Source organism: Bufo gargarizans, chromosome 1 (genome assembly GCF_014858855.1).
Source record: "Bufo gargarizans isolate SCDJY-AF-19 chromosome 1, ASM1485885v1, whole genome shotgun sequence".
Classification (NCBI taxonomy): domain Eukaryota; kingdom Metazoa; phylum Chordata; class Amphibia; order Anura; family Bufonidae; genus Bufo; species Bufo gargarizans.
In genome coordinates this window covers 123531765-123543860 of record NC_058080.1, presented here as the reverse complement: position 1 = coordinate 123543860, position 12096 = coordinate 123531765, and the positions used below count along the sequence as shown (strand labels likewise).

General features: G+C 46.3%; 1 protein-coding gene across 2 annotated transcripts in view; it reads left to right on the top strand.

Annotated features, from left to right (window-relative positions):
* Positions 1 to 8825: 8825 nt before the first annotated feature.
* LOC122940843 (LRP2 binding protein) overlaps positions 8826 to 12096 on the top strand; it is a 30009-nt gene continuing 26738 nt past the window's right edge. The window contains exon 1 of one of the 2 annotated variants that reach the window (XM_044297662.1): positions 8826 to 8955. The gene's annotated coding sequence lies outside the window, so the exon portion shown is untranslated. The remainder of the gene's footprint in view (positions 8956 to 12096) is intronic. The other variant, XM_044297671.1, reaches the window with a different exon arrangement.

Genomic DNA, 12096 nt, shown 5'->3' with positions numbered 1-12096 from the left:
ATGGACTGCAAAACACGGCACATTCGAGTGGAGGTCACACCCCGCACTAGTAGGGAAAATCTATGGCAAAACGTCCAACATACAGAATAGGTACCTGCCCTGAATTAGTCTAAGGCCTCGTTCACACTTCAGTGTTTGGTCAGTGATTTGTGAGCCAAAACCAGAAGTGGAGCCTCCACAGACATGAGGTAGAAGGGAAAGATCTGTTCCTGTTCTGTGTTTAGAGTTGCACCTGGTTTTGGCTCACAAATCACTGACTAAACACTGAAGTGTGAACGAGGCCTAAATGCACACGAACGTAAGGGCTCCATGCTCGTGCTGCGGTCCGCAATGCACGAGCACAGACCGTCAGGCAACCGCATGTGGATCACAGACCCATTCACTTCTGCAAAAAAGTAGTGCATGCACTACTTTTTTGCAGCACGGAGGCACGGCCACAAATACCACGGAAGCACTCCGTAGTGTTTCCGTGGGGTTCCGATCCGTGCCTCTGTTCTGCATCTCCGTGATTGTGGACCCATGGCCAGTGCCCATGTAATGCGGACCCACTGTATGTGGGCTGCAATATGGCCACGGGGGGCACACGGTTGTGTGCCTGTAGCCTTCTAGTAATGTTTGCTGCATTCAGTGTACACTTTTTCTGCCCCAGTCCTGTATGATCTCAGAGTGTGTGAATACACCCTGCATGTCTCAGTAGCAAATGATATCAGATTGCACATTGCACGGGGAATAGTAAATTGAGGAACAGGGTAATAAGTTGGTGGAGCACGTTCATTACGCGTAAAAAGGTGTGTTCAGACACGGAAAAATCATGACGTGTTTACCATGGACTCTGCAGCAGAAATCGGAGACTTAGGGCTCATGCACACAGCTGTGTCAGTTTTAGGCCCCTTTCACACGAGCAAGTTTTCCGCGCGGGTGCAATGTGTGACATGAATGCATAGCACCCGCACTGAATCCGGACTCCTTCATTTCAATGGGTCTGTGTACATTTTTTCATGCATCAGTTCTGCGTTATGTCAAAAACGCAGCATGTTCTATATTCTGCGTTTTTCACGCAGCCCTGGCCCCACAAAAGTGAGTGGGGCTTCAGTGAAAAACGCATTGCATCAGGAAGCGGGTGCGATGCGTTTTTTACTGATGGTTACTAGGAGATGTTGTTTGTAAACCTTTTTTATCATGTGCGTGAAAAACGCTTTGCACCCGCGTGGAAAAAACTGAACGCAAACGTAGACAAAACTGACTGAACTTGCTTGCAAAATGTTACAAGTTTCCCTGAACGCACCCTGAGCCAATCCATATCGTTCTTGTGAAAGGGGCCTTACAGTCCGCAAAACACGGATACTGGGCGAGTGCACGCCACTCCTGCAGAAATGTCCAATCCTTGTCCACAAAATGGACAACAATAGGACACGTTTTATCTTTTTTTCCAGGGCCACTGAATGGACATACGGATGCGGACGTCACATGGTTTGCTGTCTGTATCTTTTGTCGCCCCATTTCAATGAATGGCTGTCAGCAACCAAGTCCAGTCATTTCCGCGTTTAGCTTTCTCAGACTTTCGGTTCCTGCACACACGTTCGGTACAGTTTCAGGTTCAGAGATTTTGACCCTCGCTGACTCATCATTCCCGATACACCAACTTGCTGAGACAGTCTTGGAGTTGATTTTTGGGGGCTACTTGCAATCCGCTGCTGAATGTCATGTACAATGTCAGCCGTCCTGATCGATGGAGGCCTCGCTTTCTTCATGTTTCCAAACCAGACTCTGAATATAACGTTTAGCTGGTTGTTCCTGAGGACTTGTCGGCAAAGGTGTCTTGCGTTTCCTTAATCATTCTGCTTCGCACATCGCCTTCCACAATCACTACTCGCTGTTCCAGGGAGAACACCATCTTTCTGACACTTAGAGCATCTCAACGGAAATAAGAAAATAACGCCATATCAGCATGGCTTCGTGAGGGATCGGTCATGCCAAACTAATTTAATACGTTTATATGAGGAGGTAAGTTCTAATACGTTTATATGAGGAGGTAAGTTCAGCGGCGAATCAATGGATGTCGTATATCTGGACTTCTGCAAAGCATCTGACACTGTACCGCATAAAAGGTTAGTATATAAAATGAGAATGCTCGGACTGGGAGAAAACGTCTGTAAGTGGGTAAGTAACTGGCTGAGGGATAGAAAACAGGTGGTTATTAGTGGTACACACTCAGATTGGGTCACTGTCACTAGTGGGGTGCCTCAGGGGTCAGTATTGGGCCCTATTCTCATCAGTATATTTATTAATGATATTGTAGAAGGCTTGCATAGTAAAGTATAAATTTTCGCAGATGACACTAAACTGTGTAAAGTAATTACCACTGAAGAGGACAGTATACTACTACAGAGGGATCTGGATAGATTGGAGGCTTGGGCAGATAAGTGGCAGATGAGGTTTAACACTGACAAATGTAAATTTATGCACATGGGAAGGAATAATGCAAGTCACCCGTACATACTAAATGGTAAAACACTCGGTAACATTGACATGGAAAAGGATCTAGGAATTTAAATAAACAGCAAACTAAGCTGCAAAAACCAGTGTCAGGCAGCTGCTGCCAAGGCCAATAAGATAATGGGTTGCATCAAAAGGGGCATAGATGCCCGTGATGAGAACATAGTCCTACCACTTTACAAATCAGAAGTCAGACCACACACGGAGTACTGTGTACAGTTCTGGGCTCCAGTGAACAAGGCAGACATAGCAGAGCTGGAGAGGGTCCAGAGGAGGGCAACTAAAGTAATAACTGGAATGGGGCAACTACAGTACCCTGAAAGATTATCAAAATTAGGGTTATTCACTTTAGAAAAAAGACGACTGAGAAGAGAGCTAATTACTATGTATAAATATATCAGGGGTCAGTACAGAGATCTATCCCATCATCTATTCATTCCCAGGACGGTGACTGTGACGAGGGGACATCCTCTGCGTCTGGAGGAAAGAAGGTTTGTACACAAACATAGAAAAGGATTCTTTACGGTAAGAGCAGTGAGACTATGGAACTCTCTGCCTGAGGAGGTGGTGATGGTGAGTACAATAAAGGAATTCAAGAGGGGCCTGGACGTATTTCTGGAGTGTAATAACATTACAGGCTATAGCTACTAGAGAGGGATCGTTGATCCAGGGATTTATTCTGATTGGAGTCGGGAAGGAATTTTTTATTCCCCTAAAGTGGGGAAAATTGGCTTCTACCTCACAGGGTTTTTTTTTTGCCTTCCTCTGGGTTAACTTGCAGGATAACAGGCCGAACTGGATGGACAAATGTCTTTTTTCGGCCTTATGTACTATGTTACTAATAGGTCACTTTTATCAAAATGAATAATAAATCAGTCTTAGTTGCCCATAGCAACCAATCAGAGCTCAGTTTTCAGTTCCTACAGTTCTCTGAAAAAATGAAAGCTGAGCTTTGATTGGTTGCTATGGGCAACTAAGCCAGATTTATTATTAGGCTACTTTGACACTTGCATTGTTAATTCCGGTATTGAGATCTGGCAGAGGATCTCAATACCGGAAAACTGATCCGTTTTGATTTTGCACATCAGGATGCATCTGTTCCGCTAGGATGCGGTTGTGTGAAATCAAAACGGAAAACAACGTATCCTTCACTAAATACATTGAAAGTCAATGGGTGACAGATCTGTTTTTTTTGGCTCCTAAAAAAACTGATCCTTCACCATTGATTTACATTGTTTTCAGTGCCAGATCCATTTTTATGACCGGACACAAAACCGCAGCTTGCAGCAGTTGTGACCGGTCACAAAACGGAATGCTGCAGAAACAGAAGACATCCTGAACGGATCTCTTTCCAATCAGAACGCATGAGGACTAAACGGAAACCTTATTTTGCTGGTATTGAGATCCTCTGCCGCATCTCAATACCGGAAAACAACAACGCAAGTGTGAAAGTAGCCTCAGGCTGTTTGATTTGGAGATATTGGAGACGGGCTGCTTTCTCCTGGGTCACCCTGTACTTTATGATACAGTCAGTTCTATCTGATCATAGCTCTAATGTACATGTACTCAAATGATCAGATACAAGCTGACTGATCTGAAATTACTATGATACGGTCGTCCCAGGAAATGTGCCTGACTAGTCACGTACGGATTGTGTTTCCCAAGCCAATCATGGTCTTAAAACTGTTTAAAGGTTTTCTAAGAGATGCTATCTTGGAGGATCTCAATGAAAATAAGCAAATAACGCCATATCAGCATGGCTTCATGAGGGATCGGACATGTCAAACTAATTTAATCAGTTTCTATGAGGAGGTAAGGCATCTTTCACACTTGCGTTGTCCGGATCCGTCGTGTACTCCACTTGCCGGAATTACATGCCGGATCCGGAAAAACGCAAGTGAACTGAAAGCATTTGAAGACGGATTTGTCTTCAAAATGCGTTCAGTGTTACTATGGCAGCCAGGACGCTATTAAAGTCCTGGTAGCCATAGTAGTAGTGGGGAGCGGGGGAGCAGTATACTTACAGTCCCTGCGGCTCCCGGGCGCTCCAGAATGACGTCAGAGCGCCCCATGCGCATGGATGACGATCCCGTCATCCATGCGCGTGGGGCGCCCTGACGTCACTCTGGAGCGCCCCGGGAGCTGCACGGACGGTAAGTATACTGCTCCCCCGTTCTCCACTACACGACTTTAGCGTCCTGGCAGCCATGGTAACCATTCAGAAAAAGCTAAACGTTGGATCCGGTAATGCGCCAAAACGACGTTTAGCTTAAGGTCGGATCCGGATTAATGCCTTTCAATGGGCATTAATTCCGGATCCGGACTTGCGGCAAGTGTTCAGGATTTTTGGCCGGAGCAAAAAGCGCAGCATGCTGCGGTATTTTCTCCGGCCAAAAAACGTTCCGGTCCTGAACTGAAGACATCCTGAACGGATTTCTCTCCATTCAGAATGCATGGGGATAATCCTGATCAGGATTCTTCCGGCATAGAGCCCCGACGACGGAACTCTATGCCGGAACAAAAGAACGCAAGTGTGAAAGAGCCCTTAGTTCTAGACTTGACAGCGGCGAATCAATGGATGTCGTATATCTGGACTTCTCCAAAACATTTGACACTGTACCACATAAAAGGTTAGTATATAAAATGAGAATGCTCGGACTGGGAGAAAACGTCTGTATGTGGGTAAGTAACTGGCTCAGTGATAGAAAACAGAGGGTGGTTATTAACGGTACACACTCAGATTGGGTCACTGTCATTAGTGGGATACCTCAGGGGTCAGTATTGGGCCCTATTCTCTTCAATATATGTATTAATGATCTTGTAGAAGGCTTGCACAGTAAAATATAATTTTTTTGCAGATGACACTAAACTGTAAATTAATTGACACAGAAGAGGACAATATATGGCTACAGAAGGATCTGGATAGATTGGAGGCTTGGGCAGAGAAGTGGCAGATGAGGCTTAACACTCACAAATGTAAGGTTATACACATGGGAAGGAATAATGCAAGTCACCCGTACATACTAAATGGTGAAACACTCGGTAACACTTTGTTTGCCTGCAGCAGATCATGATAACACAGCACAATCTGTTGTCGTGAATGAGGGGGGGATCTTTGTCTGCAAGATCTCTCCTAAACTACTTATGGTAGCAGTTTGGGAAACATCTTGTAGACATCCAGTAGCTGTGTGTGCACTATGGATTAAATGTATTGTGCTCTGTTTTTTTCAGGGCTTAGTTCCCCTTTAACGTTATGTGTTGTACATGTACAGCAGATGTCTTTAAAGATGGCTCCTGCTCCAGAGTGAGCACCATAGAGCCAGGTGCCTGCTTTTTCACAGACATTTCAGAATATTGCAAAGTTCAAATTTTTTGAGTATTAAAACACAAGAAAAACTATTTAAGGCCTCTTGCACATGAACGCGTGCGCCCTGTGGCCTGAAAATTGCGGGCCGCAATGCAGGAACACCCACCGTAGGGCAGTGGATCGCAGAACCATTCACTTTAACGGGTCCACGATCCGGCCGTTCTGCGAAAAGATAAGACATGTTATATTTTTTTTGTGGAAAGAAAGTACGGGACGAAACCCCTTGGAAGCACTCCGTTGTGGTTCCGTTGCGTGCTTTCATTCCACATCTCCGGATTTGCGGACCCATTGAAATGAATAGGTCCGCATCTGTGATGCGGGATGCACACGGAATGGTGCCTGTGTATTGTGGATCCGCAAATGCGGTCCGCAATTCGGCTACGAGGCGCACACGTTTGTGTGCAATAAGCCTAAATATGGTATCGCTGTAATCATACTGACCCAGAGAATGAGGTCAGTTTTACTGCATAGGAAACGCTGTATAAACTAAACCCATAAAACTGGCACAATTGTGTTTTTTCAGCCCATATGCTTTATTATATGGTGACAACAAGACCTGGAAACATCTATCTGAACTGAAAAATAATAAAGTTATGGCTCTGGGAAGGCAGGGAGTAAGACACGAAAATGGCCCCCCTAACAGGCATCTCCTCCCAAAAGATTTGTTCACACTCGCCTGCTTCCCGCTGCTGCGGCTTTGCTCGATGGATTACCTTGCTCCATTTTCTAGTCCTTGGCGTGATTTCCACCAGCCAGGGCATTGCCAATAATGCCACGTGCGCTGCTGCAGTCAATCACAGGATGGCCATTTAAAAAGGAAGTACTTTCTTTTTTATACCACTGCCTGCTCTGTGACATTTGTGATTTCTTGGGAAATCCTTTACTTATGAAATCTGCACTTGAAGGGAACAAAGCTGCAATACCGTACTCAGCCACTACAAAACGCCTGGCGCTGTGCCCAGCCAGCAATGAAAACTGGGTGGCCTCTCCTGAGGACAGTGAGGGGCTGCACTGCATTGTAATGATAGCCTATGGCAGTGATGGCGAACCTATGGCACGGGTGCCAGAGGTGGCACCCAGAGCCCTCTCTGTTGGCACCCGCACGCTGGAAAAAGTCTATGGTGTACCAATATACCTTAGACATTTCCTGCCATTCATCAGCGCAGGGAGCACTATGAACGCCACAGGCAGCGCAGTGAATGTAGGCAGGATATTATAGCTAAATGATAAAGTACATGGAAGATATACTAGATTGGACTGCAGTATCCAGGTTACATTCCATGTTGGCACTTTGCGATAAATAAGTGGGTTTTGGGTTGCAGTTTGGGCACTCGGTCTGTAAAAGGTTTGCCATCACTGGCTTATGGTGTCGCACTGGATAGATATTAGTGACGGTGGTGTCGCACTGGATAGATATTAGTGACGGCGGTGTCGCACTGGATAGATATTAGTGACGGCGGTGTCGCACTGGATAGATATTAGTGACGGTGGTGTCGCACTGGATAGATATTAGTGACGGTGGTGTCGCACTGGATAGATTTTAGTGACGGTGGTGTCGCACTGGATAGATATTAGTGACGGTGGTGTCGCACTGGATAGATATTAGTGACGGTGGTGTCGCACTGGATAGATATTAGTGACGGTGGTGTCGCACTGGATAGATATTAGTGATGGCGGTGTCGCACTGGATAGATATTAGTGACGGTGGTGTCGCACTGGATAGATATTAGTGACGGTGGTGTCGCACTGGATAGATTTTAGTGACGGTGGTGTCGCACTGGATAGACTTTAGTGACGGTGGTGTCGCACTGTATAGATATTAGTGACGGCGGTGTCGCACTGGATAGATATTAGTGACGGTGGTGTCGCACTGGATAGATATTAGTGACGGTGGTGTCGCACTGGATAGATATTAGTGACGGTGGTGTCGCACTGGATAGATATTAGTGACGGTGGTGTCGCACTGGATAGATATTAGTGACGGTGGTGTCGCACTGGATAGATATTAGTGACGGTGGTGTCGCACTGGATAGATATTAGTGACGGTGGTGTCGCACTGGATAGATATTAGTGACGGTGGTGTCGCACTGGATAGATATTAGTGACGGTGGTGTCGCACTGGATAGATATTAGTGACGGTGGTGTCGCACTGGATAGATATTAGTGACGGTGGTGTCGCACTGGATAGATATTAGTGACGGTGGTGTCGCACTGGATAGATATTAGTGACGGTGGTGTCGCACTGGATAGATATTAGTGACGGTGGTGTCGCACTGGATAGATATTAGTGACGGTGGTGTCGCACTGGATAGATATTAGTGACGGTGGTGTCGCACTGGATAGATATTAGTGACGGTGGTGTCGCAGTGCCGCGCCGTAGACAATCATTGCAGTAAACGTTGCACGACATTGGGGCGGCATACGTCACCATGCAGCCCTAAAGTGCATTAGTAAATTTCATTTCCATTTAAAAAAAACTCCAAACAGCTCTTTCTGTCCCTGGTCTGAACAATCCCTTTATGCTATCTTCATGCGTTTTTTTTAGGTGGATTTTAGTACCAATTCTGAGCCCAAAAACTGCCCAGCTTGCAATTTATCTACATTGAATTAAAGGAGGAAAGTTTGTTAAATTCATTTTTTGGCTTGTGGTTTTAAAAATCACATAAGAAACCTACTTTTTTTTTGTTATTTAATACATTGTAAATCTGATAGAACATTTTAGAAACAACAGAACGTCTTCCCCTTGGTGACTACGGTCCTCAGCAGGCTATGAGCGCGGCACCGTGCACACAGGCCATAAGAATACCGCAGGGTCTCCTGTGTAGTCAGTCAGGCAGCAGCCGCTCCGGTACCGCTACCACAGGGAGAACCCAGGCCACCTGACGCTCACTGATTGGAGCAGAGCCGTAACCACGCCCCTCGCCGGCTTCCTGGAGCACGTGATACAGACTGTAGGTTACCAGGCGACAGTTACCACGGAGACCAAACAGCGGTCATGTGAGTTACGTTGGCCGTACACCCCCCGGTGAGTGTGTCCTGTGGCCCGGGGCCCCGCATTGTCATCTCTGGAGAAGGTGTAGGTGAAGAATAAGGTGGGTATTGGCACCATACTCCAGACCTGCGTTATACACCGGGGACTACAAGTCTCAGCAAGTCCTGCACAGAGCAGGCAGAGAAGTGTGCTTCTCCGGTATCAGCACCTGAAGCCAGCCTTATGTGTTCTAACATTTCGTGCGACTTTCCTGCAACTTGATATTTTTTTTTATTTAGGCTCAGAATTAGATAATAAATGCATGGGGCCCCAAACAATCTAATATCCCTCACTGGCAGGGCGTGAGGGAGGGAAAGGCAGTATATGGCAATATTTAAGATTTTAATACTTTCCTGCGCCCCCCTTGTAAAATTCCTGATTTCCAGATTAGACAATGCCTGACCGTGCAGTACACCGGGACAGGGGCGCACTTAGCCTTTCTGCACCCGCACTGAATCCAGACCCATTCACTTCTATGGGGCTGTGCACATGAGCGGTGATTTTCACGCATCACTTGTGCGTTGCGTGAAAATCGCAGCAAGCTCTATATTCAGCGTTTTTCACGTAACGCAGGCCCCATAGAAGTGAATGGGGCTGCGTAAAAATCGCAAGCAAGTGCGGATGCGGTGCGATTTTCACACACGGTTGCTAGGAGACGATCGGGATGGGGACCCGATCTTTATTATTTTCCCTTAAAACATGGTTATAAGGGGAAAAAAATAGCATTCTTAATACAGAATGCATAGCACAATAGGGCTGGAGGGGTTAGAAAAAAACATAAAAAATTAAACTCACCTCATCCACTTGGTCGCGCAGCCCGGCTCATCTTTATTCTTCTTCTTTGAGGACCTTTGGTGACGTCACTGTGCTCATCACATGGCCCATTACCATGTGACGGACCATGTGATGAGCGCAGAATTATAACCGTATTGTAATGGAAAATAATAAAATCTACACAACACCTAATTCAAACCCGAACTTCTGTGAAGAAGTCCGGGTTCGGGTCTGGGTACCAAACATGCAGATTTTTCTCACGTGCGTGCAAAACGCATTAAAACGCTTTGCACTCGCGCAGAAAAATCTCAAATTTTCTCGCTATGCACCCGCATCCTATCCGGCCCTCACACGAAAGAGGCCTTAAAGAGATTGTCCGCTATTGTATATTGATGACCTATCCTCAGCTGTTTGAACAGACCAGCGCTTGTACGAGCTGCCTTCTCTTCATTGTTTACCTGCTCATCGTCGCAATAAGAAGGTAAACAGTGAAGAGAAGGCAGCGCTTGTACGAGCGCAGCGGTCTGTTCAAACAGCTGATCGGCAGGGGGCATCTGATATTGATGACCTATCTTGAGGATAGATCTTTAATATAAAAAAGCGGACAACCCCTTTAAAGCCGTACTTGGAAAACATTACATACAGCGCTACAGAACATACAGGGTAAGGATTCATTCACACGACCGTGTTTCTTGGTCCGCATCCGTTCTGCAATTTTGCGGAACAGGTGCGTACCCGTTCATTTCAGCGGGGCCGCAAAAGATGCAGACAGCATACCGTGTGCTATCCATATCCATGGTTCTGTTCCGCGGCCACACAAAAAAAGATAGAGCATGTCCTATTCTTGTCCACAATCGCAGACAAGAATAGGCATTTCTATCATAGTGCCGACCATGTGTGGTTCACAAAATGCAGAACGCACACGGCCAGTATCCGTGTTTTGCGGATCCGCAATTTGCGTACTACAAAACACTTACAGATGTGTGAATGCACCCTAATACAGGTCCACATACCTCTTACATCCAGTGATGTCTCCTCTGATGTAGACGTTCTCTTTCCTCATCTTCTCCTTTCAGACCAGACCACTATGATGATTTCTTTCAGTCTCGTCTCACCAGAGTTTGACAGACATCTTAGTTTCTTACTTTTCCATCATCCTTCCACCTTCTGAACACCCCATTCTGCCCCCCTCAATACTGCGGCCACTTTACTCTCCAATACTATACTGCAGAAACAGACCACCTGAACATACTAGTACCACACAGATAGTGCCCTAAAAATAACTTCACCTAGTAAGTAGTGTCCCTGACACTTATAGTGCTGTAAAGAATTGTGCTAAGCTGATACTGTGCCAGGGTGCCCCAGACTGTAACAGTGCTCCCAAAAGTCCCACCAATAGTAATGATTCTCTGCCAGAGTGCACCCAATAGTAGTAATGCCCCCATTGTGCCTCAGAAGTAATAATTCCCCCTATAATATGTGCCAGTACAAAAAATACAATCTGTGCTTGTACAAAAAAATGTGTGCCAGTACAAAAAAAATGCCCCCTTATGTGTGCCAGTACAAAAATTCCCCTTTTTGGCTCTCCCAATATCTCCATACTGCTCCCTTCAGTTACAAAACAATGACCCCCTCATAGTGGCCCAACAGCATGCTGCCAAATAAAAACAATAAATCAAGTGCGCTGAGCTGTTATGCTGCCTGGCTTAGGAGGCGCCATGATGATGATGTCATTGCGTCACCTGTGTTGGCGTCCGTGTGCCCTGCCACAGCGTTCAACTGTATCGCTGCCCTGAGGACAGTCATGCAGTTGTATATGCAGAGATGACCACTTCCAGAATGCCCATGGCCCTGCAGCTGCCCCCCCACTTGTCCCTACCTGGCGCCTCACCTCGCCTCATTGGTGGTGCACCCGATATGGGGATTGCGGTGTCTTCAGAATGCAGAATGATCGGGGTATGGCGTTTTTCTTGCTCCTCCCTCAAAAGAAAAATGTTTTAAATGTTACAGTATAAAAAATGGTGTGAACAACACTGGAAACCCATGTTTTTTTGTATTTTTTTCAAGCACTTAAAAGGGTTATCCAACATCATACAACAGCGCCCCATGTGCCGGGCCCCTCACAGGTAATATACTTACCCCGCGTCCTGCGCTGCTCCTGATCCCCGCACCGCCACCGCTGCTTCTCCCTGTACACAGAACATCCGGTGTCGTGGGGAGCAGCCAATGGCAGGCGGGGATGGGGACAAGCCTCCCTAGTGTCACCCTCGACACTAGGCAGGCTCGTCCCCGTCTGCCATTGGCTGCCTCCCCTCGACACCAGGAGCGTTGCAGGGAGCGGGGTAAGTACAGGTGAAACTCGAAAAATTTGAATATGGTGCAAAGTTGATTTATTTCAGTAATGTAACTTAAAAGGTGGAACTAAAAT